The following is a 12,022-nucleotide window of genomic DNA, read 5'->3' as shown; positions in this document are numbered from 1 at the left end:
CAATTTGCATATATTTATAAGCACTTTGAGCATTATAATAACAGCCTATTGCCCATCCTAGAAATGATGAAGGAATTTAACCTCATTTTCTTAAAATTTATCAAAGCTGTTTGAAAGCTCAATGAGTATGTGTAAATGCATTTTACTGAATGGTTTCAATACACTGAACCTGATGCTTTGACACTGATGGAAAACATAAGGTGATTGGATTATTTCTTACATAGTTACATAAACCATGAGCCACTGATGTAACAGAATGAAACAAGGTACAAAAGACAAGTGCTTATAGACACTAGTGGGAGGTGGAGTTTTTGAGAAAGACCTGGTGGAAGATGTAGGCCATGAACAAGATGCTAAAAGGGCAGGAGAATTGTGAATGTCTGAGACAGAAAAGGAGAAGGGTATCTGGGGGAGGACAGACATAGAGGTAGTCTTTTAGCTGAGGTAAAGACAAAGTGAAGGCTATATGCCATACCATCTGGATATTTGAGCTCTTAAAAAGTAATGAGAAGCCAAACCAAACAAGCAGCAGAAAATGGTTTGTGTTGAGCCATCCCTACTTTCTAATCTGATGTCCCCTGTGATCAATGAGAGGCACTCATGAAACACCTGACAGAGGTGTGTGCATGTGGTCACGATATGGACAGAGCCATACGGAGATCAAATTCATAAACTTAGTCCTGTTAGCACTGTGGTCTGGCTAAACTAACCTTTGCTCCCTAGGGCAGATACAAGAGGATATGGATTTGCCTTTGTCAAAAATAAGCCAGACACTAGGATAGACTTTTCTCAGTAAAACCACTGTAATGGGGAAGAAGTTCTAGTGTGAACAGAGTTCAACTTCTGTCCATGCAGAGGTGATGGGTGTTTTAAAGCTAAGATGAAGGAGGAGGGAAGGGAATAAGTGCGAGACCCAGCAGACTGGGTTTATTCATCACTCCTTATCTGAAGGAGAAGCAAACATCTAGTATCTTTGTGACTGGAGATAGTGGTGCAAGTTAGAGCAAGCTGCCCATTGCCTCGGTGGGAGAGCAGGAGTTGTTGTCCTGCATGTTTGCATTTCCACAGGTAGCTCTGGGTTCTTGAGAAGGTGGTGTTGGGTGGTAGAGGGTCTGCATCTCAAAGCTGGGGAAATGTTCTTTAACCTCCATGTATTTGTGGTCCTTCCAAATTTTTTCCTTGTGGTTGACTTCTATTATGGCCTGAAAATATGCATGGTATGATCTCAATCTTTTGGTATCAGTTGAGACCTGATTTGTGATCCAGTATGTGATCTATTCTGGAGAATGTTCCATGTGCATTCAAGAGAAATGTGTATTCTGTTGCTTTAGGGTGAAATGCTCTGTATCTGTGAAGTTCATCTGTTCTAGGGTGTCGTTCAAAAACCATTGTTTCCTTGTTAATCTTCTGTTTAGATAATCTGTCCATTGCTGTGAGTGGAGTGTAAATGCATTTTAGTCCCCTATTATTATTGTATTATTATCAATGAGTTTCCTTAATTTTGTTATTAATTGGTTTATATATTTGGCTGCTCCCAAGTTGAGGGCATACTTATAATTATTAGATATCCTTGTTGGATAGATCCTTTTATTATGATGTAGTGTCCTTCTTCATCTCTTATTAGTCTTTGGTTTGTTTTTTTTTTAATATTTTATTGTTTAATTATTTGAGAAGAGAGAGTGAGAAAGAGCACAAGCAGGGGGAGCAGCAGAGGGAGAGGGAGAAGCAGGCTCCCCACTGAGCAAAGAGCCTGATATGCCACTAGATCCCAGGATCCCGAGATCATGATCTGCCAAAGGCAGATACTTAACTGATTGAACCACCCAGGTGTCCCTACAGTCTTTAATTTAAAATCTAGTTGGTCTGATATAAGGATGGCTACCCCAGCTTTTTTTCATGTCTGTTAGCATGATAAATGATGCTCTATCCCCTCATTTTCCATCTAGAGATGTCTTTGGATCTAAAATGAGTCTCTTGTAAGCAGCATATTGATGGTCTTGTTTTTTTTTTTTTTAATCTATTCTGATACCCTGTGTCTTTTCATTGAAGCATTTAGTCCATTTACATTCAGAGTAATTATTGAAAGATATGAATTTAGTACCATTGTATAACCTGTAAAGTCACTGTTCCTGTATTGTCTCTGTTCCTTTCTGGTCTGTGTTACTTTTGGGCTCTCTGTCTCTGTTCAAAGGAGCCTCTTTAATATTTCTTGTTGGACTGCTTTACTGTTCACAAATTCCTTTAGTTTTTATTTGCCCTGGAAACTCTTTATCTCTCCTTCTATTCTGAATCAAAGCCTTGCTGGATAAAATATTCTTGGCTGTATGTTTTTGCCATTTAGCATGTTGAATATATCATGCCAGTCCTTTTCTGGCCTCCCAGGTCTCTGTGGAAAGTCTGCTGCCAGTCTTACATGTCTACCCTTATAGGTTAAGGACCTCTTGTCCCAAACTGCTCTCAGAATTTTCTCTTTATCTTTGAAATTTGCAAGCTTCACTATTTTATGTCAAGGCTTGACCTATTTTTATTGATTTTGAGAGGGTATTATACTAACCAAAACAAGTCAGTCAGAGAAAGACAAAAACCATATGATTTCACTCATCTGTGGAATTTAAGAAACAAAACAGATGAACATAGGGGAAGGGAAGAGAAAAAAATAAGATGAAAATAGAGAGGAAAGCAAACCACAAGAGAATCTTAACTCTAAGAAACAAACTGAGGGTTGCTAGAGGGGAGATAGATGGAGGGATGGGGTAACTGGGTGATGGACATTAAGGAGGGCACTTGAAGTAATGCCCTCTGGATGTTATGTGCAACTGGTGAATCACTAAATTCTACCCCTGAACTAATAATTCAGTATATGTAAGCTAGAACTAATTTTTTTAAAATGTTGAGGATATTACCTATTTTGAGTGGGGGTATTCCTGAAGCCTCATTTTTACCAGGTTTGAACTGGAACAAACAGTAATTTTCTGAGCAATTTTTTCAAGTAGATACTTTAAAGGGCTCTGGGATTACCCTAGGGGTGCAGCCTTGAGCATTTAGAAATTATGTTAGTGTTTGTTCAGGTCTTTTAGTAGGGGCTTCCTGGAGCTGGAGAATAGATGAAATCATCTGTTCTGAGAGTCTGCAGGTTTCATAGGTCAAAGTTGAGGCCTTGTCAAAGAGAGAGCCCTGAGAAGCCTGTCTGAAGTGTGGTCAGAAAAAAAAAAAGAAAGAAAGAAAAAAAAAAACCTAAAAAGCAAAGAAACAAAACACATACACACACAAAAGTGTAGTCAAGGAGAGGACTTCCGTCACTCTTTAGTTATGTTAAAAATGCACCACTTACTCACTTAAAAAAAATGCCATCATCAATATTGATATTTGGTTTCCTTCTATCTATATTACACAACCTTAGTTCTCGGTTCTTTTTCTCAGCGTGATCACAGGGGAGTAGGAAGAGAGTTTTGCATAAATAATCCCAGCTCTTACATAGCTTTTAAATCAACTTTCAAGACCCCTGTAGCAGGAAGAAGCTGAAATGACCTTGAACAGCTTCCTCTATCCCTCGCTTGGGCCTGAGCAGGTGCAGTTCAGAATGACCTCAAAGGGGCTTGAACTTTTATAGGCAACAGGCTGCACTTTAGCTGTTCCAGCCAGTGCAGACATACTAAATCAAAATTAAATGTTAATGATGGTGGTGTCTGTGCCACTCTACTGGGGAAACTAAAATGCCAAGAAACGAGGCTCTAACAGCTGTCAGTAATTGGGTCACTGCCTTCCCCTGTGCCCTGGCTTCCTAGATTTATGCCAACTCCCACTATCATTAATGGTCCTGCTGCCAAAAAGACTCGCCTTTGCCAGGATGTTGGGCTGGAGGAACATGTGTTCTTGCAGGAGAAGCTGAAAGTCCTTGAGAGAAGCACAGAGGAGGGCATGAGTCCACATCCACACAGAGAAAGGGTAAGAACATTGTGATGCCTCCCTAAATGGTAGAAGAACAAGAGGAACAAGCTCGGCAATTGCTGCATCTGTCCTGTTACTGAGGGTAGTGCATACTTTGTTATCTTTTTCTGCCAAATGAGCAGATTCCAGAAAGTGCTGCCAAAACTTCTTTCTTGTCAAGAAACTCCTTTCTTATCAATTTGACAGAGAGAAAGTTTTTCCCATTATTTATTCCAATGCGTGATTTGGGATGTTTCTGATTCATAATAGCTGGTGATTTCATTCATAAATAATGGTTGATTGGATTTCTATGTCTGATACAAGCCACTAAGCAGGCTAAGACCAAAAAATCCCATTCCAGACTTCTGCTCTTACATTGTGAACTTCAGTGATCTCTGGAGAAAGAGAAGGTGAATCCCAGCCTTGGAACAGGTTCCCTGGCTGGTCCCTGCTAGAATTGTACTGCAATTGTTCCACAGGTACATTGACTTCATTCCATATCTCTGGGAATGCTTGTCACATCTATGTTGTGAATTAAGAAGCTTCCAAGTGTTATTTGGGTGTTTTATTTAGATAGTTTAGTTTGGTGTTGCTTATAAACCAAGATATCAGTAGTTTTCATGTATGTGACTGTTGAGGGCATGGTGGAAGTCTCTCAAATACAAAGCTCTGCTGGCTATTTAGGTAGTACCACTAAGCCACTTAAGTAGACCCAGCAGTGAATCACTGGGCTTGCTGTTTGACCGGTGGGCATTGTTTCCTTCACAATGCAGGACTTGGGAAGAGGCTAATGGTAAAGCTGTATACCACAGGAGACCACAGAAAAAGAGGCCCGTCATTTGCCTGTTTGCTCTTAGAAGCATTCCCTGCTTCTTTCTTCTCTGAATTTGAGAGCCTGCAAACTGGACACTTGCATTTCCCAGGCTCTCTTGCCCAACTGACCCTCCACGGTTAAATCTATGGAGACTGAAGGGAAGGAAAAAGTTTTTCTCAACCCACCAAGGTCCCTGGCTGGGTCTGAAAATTAAACCAACAGGAACAGATTAATAAGAGAAAAGCACACAAATTTATTTATTTTTTTAAAGATTTATTTATTTGCTTATTTATGATAGACATAGAGAAAAAGAGAGAGAGGCAGAGACACAGGAGGAGGGAGAAGCAGGCTCCATGCCGGGAGCCCGACGTGGGACTCGATCCCGGGACTCCAGGATCGTGCCCTGGGCCAAAGGCAGGTGCTAAAACCGCTGAGCCACCCAGGGATCCCCCCACAAATTTATTTAATATAGGTTTTATGTAATGCCAAAGAAACAGTTAAACCTGAGTATTTTTATGGTTTAATGAAGAGTGGGCAGTTGTATAGAAATGTAACAAGTAAAAGAGTATGGGATAAGTATAGTAGAGAAAACTTAGTAAGGCTTGTTTGTTCAGATACTTCCCCATGTCCCTTTGTCTTTAGAGATAAGGGTGTTCCTTCCCTGGGGTAAAGGGAGAGTACTTCTCACATGAGGGTTTTAATACCTATTTTGGAAGAAGGGCACAGTGACCTTCCCGCTTCTGTTTTCTCAAACTCCTTCAGCTTAGAATATTCAATATGCTACGTGACATATTTGCAGGTGGCGTATCCTGAAACTGCCTTCCTCTGGAACCCCAGAGTTGGTATAAAGATTATCTTAACTTGAAGATATTTGATTCAACAGATATCATAAGAAGCCCCCTCAGAACTTCTCTTACCTGACTAAAAGGAGAAAATTCTGGGGTGCCTGGGTGGCTCAGTTGATTGGGTGTCTTCCTCTGGTTCAGGTTATGATCTCAAGGTCCTGGGATCGAGCCCTGTGTCAGGGCTCCCTGCTCAGTGGGGAATCTGCTTCTCCCTCTGCCTCTGCCCCTCTCCCTGCTTATACTTTCTGTCTCATAAATAAAGAAATTAAATAAATAAATAAATAAATAAATAAATAAATAAATAAATAAATAAATAAATAAAATCTTTTTTAAAATAAAAGGAGAAACTTCTGAGAAATTTAATTTACATAAATTCCCTCTAGGAGTGGGTCTGTTCCCAGGAGACAGCAAGAGTAAGCCCACCATATTTCCCCTCTCTAGGGGAATGTCATGGCAGAAAGACCACCTGCACCCGTATAAATAGACATCACCACACATTTTCTTATCTCTTATTTGTTCTCCTAAAAACCATTTGTCTTTCTTAAAGAAACCTATTTGTTCCAGTAGAAGCCTTTTCTTCAGCCTCCCCCTCCCTTACTAACTTAGGTATATAAACTCCCAAATTCTAACCTCCCCTTTGAGTTACTCATCAGAACATTCTGGCGTGTAAACTAATTGCACACACTAACTCTGCCTCTTCTTTTGTTAATCTGCTTTTTGTCAATTAAATTCTCAGGGCCCCCGTTATTCAACCTGAGAGGGTAGAGGAAAAGTTTTTCTTCCCCAATTTCTCCAATAAGAGGCACCGGTAGGAGATTGGACAGCATCTCTGGCCATGGTTCCCCCAAAGTTCCAGCTTCTGTCAGGTAGCCCCTCCTCAGTCTCAGCTCCTCTGGCAGTGTGGGTAGTTCTGTCAGGGAGCAAGACCTCATACCCCATTCATGGTCCTTCTAGCCAAACTAAGAATCAAATTGACATGAAACAGATTAGCAGGAGAAACAAATCAAATGTAATAGTATATACACAGAGAATCTACATAGACATGGAAACTCCAAAGACAGTCAGGCAACATGAAGTGTACCTGTCATTCTGAACCAAGCAGAAAGGGACAGGGGTCTGAGTCTTCCCTTAAAGGGAAGAAATGCAATCTTCAGGAAGAATGAAAAAAGTAAATGTTTAGTAAACAGATGTTTGCTGGGCCACTCAGAAACAATGGGACATAGAGGATTTTGATCCAACAGGCCTCGCTAGGTTCCTCACTGTCTACCATGATTAGTTCAGAGTATATGTAGTTGTCTATGGTGAAAGCTCTATACCTGAAGCAGGACCTCTATCTAAATTCTTTTTAGGCAGTTATTTGGGGATTGGGGTGGTAAAAAGCTTTTCCTGAATTGGCTGGGTCTTGATTGCTTTTAACTAAAAATAATCTTTATGTTAAAGTAGTCCATCTTGGGGTGGCCTGCCCTTGGCCCCTACAGTTCGCCCAGATGATAGTAGCTCTGGCTTCCAGCCTCTTGATACCATCTTCTCCCTAATGGCAGCTTTCTGCTATTGCTAATATATGGCTTGTTCCTCCCTTCTTCCTCCTCCATCCTTTCTTTCTTTTTTTTTTTTTAAAGATATATTTATTCATGCAAGGCACAAAGAGAGAGAGGCAGAGACACAGGCAGAGGGAGAAGCAGGCTCCCTATGGGGAGCCAGATGCAGGACTCAACCCTGGGACTCCAGGATCACCACCTGAGCCGAAGGCAGATGCTCAACTGCTGAACCACCCAGGCGTCCCTCCTCCATCCTTTCTTTGACTTTTCAACTCTTTCAACACTTTGTAAGCAGTTGCCTACATCACATTCCCTCAACTGAATTATCTAGGATAGACTCTGTTTTCCAAACTGCATTCTCTCTGATAAACAGATAGTCACAGCTCCGTCTTCCTCAGCAACATCAGGGATCTTCCACTGCCTTCCATCCTTAAACTCTTTACAGGAACAGGGAATCCACTGATGTTTTGAAGACAGCAGGAACTTGGGAACCATTGTCTGGCAAAGAAAGGGATAATTGAGGTGTTAGGCCATGGCATGTGTCCCTAGCTATGAGCAGGGAAGAATACAGAAAAAGGAGAGATGGACTCCAAACAGTTAAGGGGCAACAAATGAGCCCAGTTCCCAGAATCTGAACACTGCTAAAAATCTCCCTCTAATCTTACTGCAAAAATCAGGACATCAATTTAAGACACACGTAGATCACTAATTGTGGTCCCCATTGAAGCTGTCTCATGTAACCCGTACTTTTGAGGGCCTGATGTATGCTGCAGAGGATACAAAGATGAATCTGATAGGATCTGGCCCTTAAGAAACATGTAACTTAGTAGCAGAGAAGACATTCTCATAAATAAACCATAACAAAAGTGATGAGAGAGGAGCTTCAGGACAAAAGTAGATTAGTGCTGAGGGAGATTAGAAGAGGATGTTAAGGGGCATCAGGGTGGCTCAGTCAACTAAGCACCCTCCTGTGGCTCAGGTCATGATCCTGGGGTTCTGGGATGGATCCCTGGGTCAAGTCCAATGTCAAGCCCCTTGCTCAGCAGGGAGCCTACTCCTCTGTCTCTCTCTGCTCCTCCTCACCCCCACCCCACTCTTCCTCTCTGTCACTTTCTCTCAAATAAATAAAGTCTTTAAAAAACCCAATGTGTTAATAACCATTTATGAAAATTAATAAACTCATACCAATACAATATTAATGAAGCAAAACTTTATTAAATTTCACCAAATGTTCCAATAATGTATTTCCAATAATTTTTTTTCCTGTTCCAGGAACTGAGATTTATATTGCATTTAGTTATCATGCCTGTTTAGTTAACTTTGGTTCCTAACAGTTTATCGGTCGTTTCTTGTTTTCATGACCTGGACCTGAAGAAGACCAGTCAGTTATTTTGTAAAATGCCCCCACATGTTAGTTTGTCTCATATTTTCTCATGATTACACTGAGGTAGTCCATTTTTGGAAGAAATATCATGTGGTACAATATCCTTCTCGTATCATATCAGGGAGAACAACGTACCATCCTTCATTATTGTTGGAGATGTTTCCTTTGACCACCTTAGTTCAAGTGGTGTCTGCAGATCTTGATACTGTGGTTAGTACAGTTCCATGTCCGTCCTCTACTCTCTAGAAGTGAGTCACTAAGTCTACTTAGTTCATAATTAAGGGGAGACAAATTTAGCTCCACTTGCTTGATAGCAAAGTATCAAAGTATTTGTGGAAATATTTTAAAACCACCACAGAAATAAAAAAAAATATTTTGAGGCAAAATTTTTGCAACTAAAAAAAGAGAGAGAGAGAGGATTAATATCATGACTCTCATCCCCCTCCTCCACCCCATCCATTTGGGAAGAAAGGAGTGCGTGGAGAGTGTGTGAGTGCTGTTGAGTGTGCTGAGTGAGTGTGCCAGTTGCACGCTAACTTCCCAGCCCCAGCTTCCATGACTCACAGTAAGAAACGATTCAAAAGCAGTGGTTTCAGACTTGGCTAGAGCCAGGGCTGAAGGTGTGTCCTCAGGATACTGTCCCCTGTTACCCTAATTCTCTTCCCCCCAGATTGCCTCCATTCTCAATCAGGCTCCCCCATGATGGTGGCCAGATGGCAGCCGGCAGGATCATATCCTCTCAGCCAGGCAAAACCATCCAAAAAAGGATTCCTCCTTTCTCTTTTTCAGGGAAGCTCTGAGAGGGAGGGGGAGAAGCAGGTTCCCCACTGAGCAGGGAGCCCGATGGGGGACTCTGGGATCATGACCTGAGCTGAGGGCAGCCATTTGACCGGCTGAGCCACCCACGCGTCCCTTGTTTTGCTTTGAGAGAGAAAGAGAGCTTTTGTTCGCAGGCCTATAAGCACCAACCAGGGTGGGGGGATGAGAGGACAGGGGCAGAGGTGGGGAGAAAAAGAGAGCCTTAAGCACACTCCCCTCTGAGCACTGAGCCCACGGTGGGCTCGATCTCACGACCCCAGTTCATGACCTGAGCCAAATCAAGAGTCAGATGCTTAATAGACTGAGCCACCCAGGAGCCCCAATCATTTGTTGAAGCCCGTACTTTTCAACGGAGGGTGATTCCCACCCTCACTCCACTGGGGGCATCTGATTATAACTGAGACATTATTAGTTGCTGTAGTGTTACAGGGTTACTGGGTTTGTCTCACGGAGTCAAAAATGAATCTCACGGACACAAAAGGGTGAAGTGAAGTGAAAGTTTACAAGGTGCAGGTGAGAACAGAAATAAAAGAAAAAAGCTCTCTTGAGTGAGATGGGTCCCAAGGGGGTTGCCATTGAGGGCTTTGAGGGGCAGTCTTTTATTGAGAACTGACCGAGGAACTTAAATCTTCTTGATGCCTCTCTCACTGAAAGCACCATGTTTACTTTTTGTTTGAAGTTTGGTAACTCTCAGTGGTCCAACTGTCACTGTCATAGAGATATCCCATCGCTGTCGTTTAGGACAAACAAGGTAGTCTCCTCAGTCCCGTTATGTTCCCTTACCTCTGGTTTTGTCCTCAGCATTTCCCAACATCTGGGATTTCTGTGAGTCTGGTCACGTAGGCCCCTGCCTGAGCCTTGTCAGGAGAGTGGGGCAGAAGCAGGGGCTCCTGTCTCTCCCAGCCTATTCCTTAGCACTTTCCTCACTCAACAGGTTGGGGAGGGGGTTATCCTACTGGCATCTAGTGGATAAAGAGGCCAGGAATGCTGCTAAACATCCTACAATGCACAGGACTGTCCCAACCACATAGAATCATCTGGCCACAAAATGTTAGTAGTGCCATGGTTAAAAAACCCTAGTCTAGGCAATCAGAAAAAGAGTATGCTTCTGCTGTTTTGCAGAAAAGGAAAAACTGCATACCTGACATTTGCTGAATTACACCCCCACCCCCACTGCTCCCCCCCCCCCGCCCCCGTTATCTGACACACAGTAAGTGAATTGAGAAGTCACCCCACAGTATGTGTAAGGGCAGGTAAGGGGCTTAATTCTTCCTTTTGGAAACAAGGAAACAAACCTTCCTTTCCCTTTTCTTTCAGAATTTCTTTCTCTGTTTTTTCAAATGTATATAAATCTTTGTAATGGCTAAATAAGCCTCTTGCCAGTCTCACGACTCAGGAATGTTTTCCGGAGGACAGAGGACCTGGAGCCATTTCTGTGAAATGTAATCATCAAGGAAGATCATGCCCTACCTCCCAGTTTGCTAGGAGAAGACAGGCCTAACTTCAACTATCAGCTGACTTCAAATTGCAAAACCTACCGAATGTCATGGGTGCGATCACTCACTCAGCTGTAAGAGAGCAAGATTTCCTTCTGTCTTTGCCATCTTTAGCAGATGGCCTGAGATGTGCATCACATTCTGTCTTAAGGCTTATTCAATAAAAAAAAATTTTTTTTCTTTCTCTTTGTAGAGACGTTTTCTGCGTCATGAAGACATTTCATCTTTAATTATATTTCCCCAACAAATGCCAGTTTATTAGAATAGTTAAAAAGCAAAATCTGTCAGAGATGTGAACACGCATTTCTTATCTTTTCCTCATAAGGCTGTTTGACACCAGTTTATTCTTATTTTCTTTTTATCTCGATTCAGTTCAAGGTTAAGTTTTCTGTTAAGTGTTCTTATAATCTGTCCTTAACCAAATTATAATAAACATTAGTATTGTTTTCAAATAAGTAGTATGTGATCTTAAAATCACCTTTGTTTCAAAAGGACATTTCACTATTTCACCTTCCTTTCCAAGAAATCATTCTATCCTTTCCTTTGTTAATTTCTTCTTTCCTTTGTTAATAGGAGCTGTGCTTGATAAAAGCAGCACCCAGAGCTAAGCTCTAGTAAAAAGTTGTGACCAGCTGGAGTATTTTTGGCAAATAAAATAAAATGAGTTCTGGTTTCAGGTTTGGGAGGCAAATGTTCAACCTCTGCATTAAAAAAACCAAAATTCAATTGAGTAAATTTTAAAGATCTTATTGGTTTTACTCAACGATTCACAAATCAGATCACATCTAGCAGATAGAAAGGAGCTCCAAAGAGCTGTACAAAATGAAAGACTTTCATAGGCAGAAGGGGGCAGGACAAGGAAGTTACTAGCAGAGTGGATTTTTCGTGGCTAAGTCACCTTCCTTTTGGGGACAGCAAGGGTCTGTCAGGCAGAATTCCTCTCTAGTTCTAGTCAAGTGATTCCAGACTGGTTCCAGACTCCATTCCAGGGTGAAGACAGGGTTTGAGACATGACCTAAGCATAAAAAGGAGTCCCCAAATGTTGGGTAAGGTCATCAAAAAGAGGTGACCTCCAACAGACCCCTGTGCTAGACTGGGGCACTTGGGGACACCCCGTCCTTGGAATGTGGGTTCCACTTGCTTTTCCCGCTCCTAGAGGCTGCTCCAAGGACATAGTGTTGAGATGGTGACATGATGTC

The sequence above is a fragment of the Canis lupus genome, chromosome 33 (assembly GCF_048164855.1).
Source record: "Canis lupus baileyi chromosome 33, mCanLup2.hap1, whole genome shotgun sequence".
In the NCBI taxonomy this organism is placed as follows: Eukaryota; Metazoa; Chordata; class Mammalia; order Carnivora; family Canidae; genus Canis; species Canis lupus.
This window is presented reverse-complemented; position numbering follows the sequence as displayed.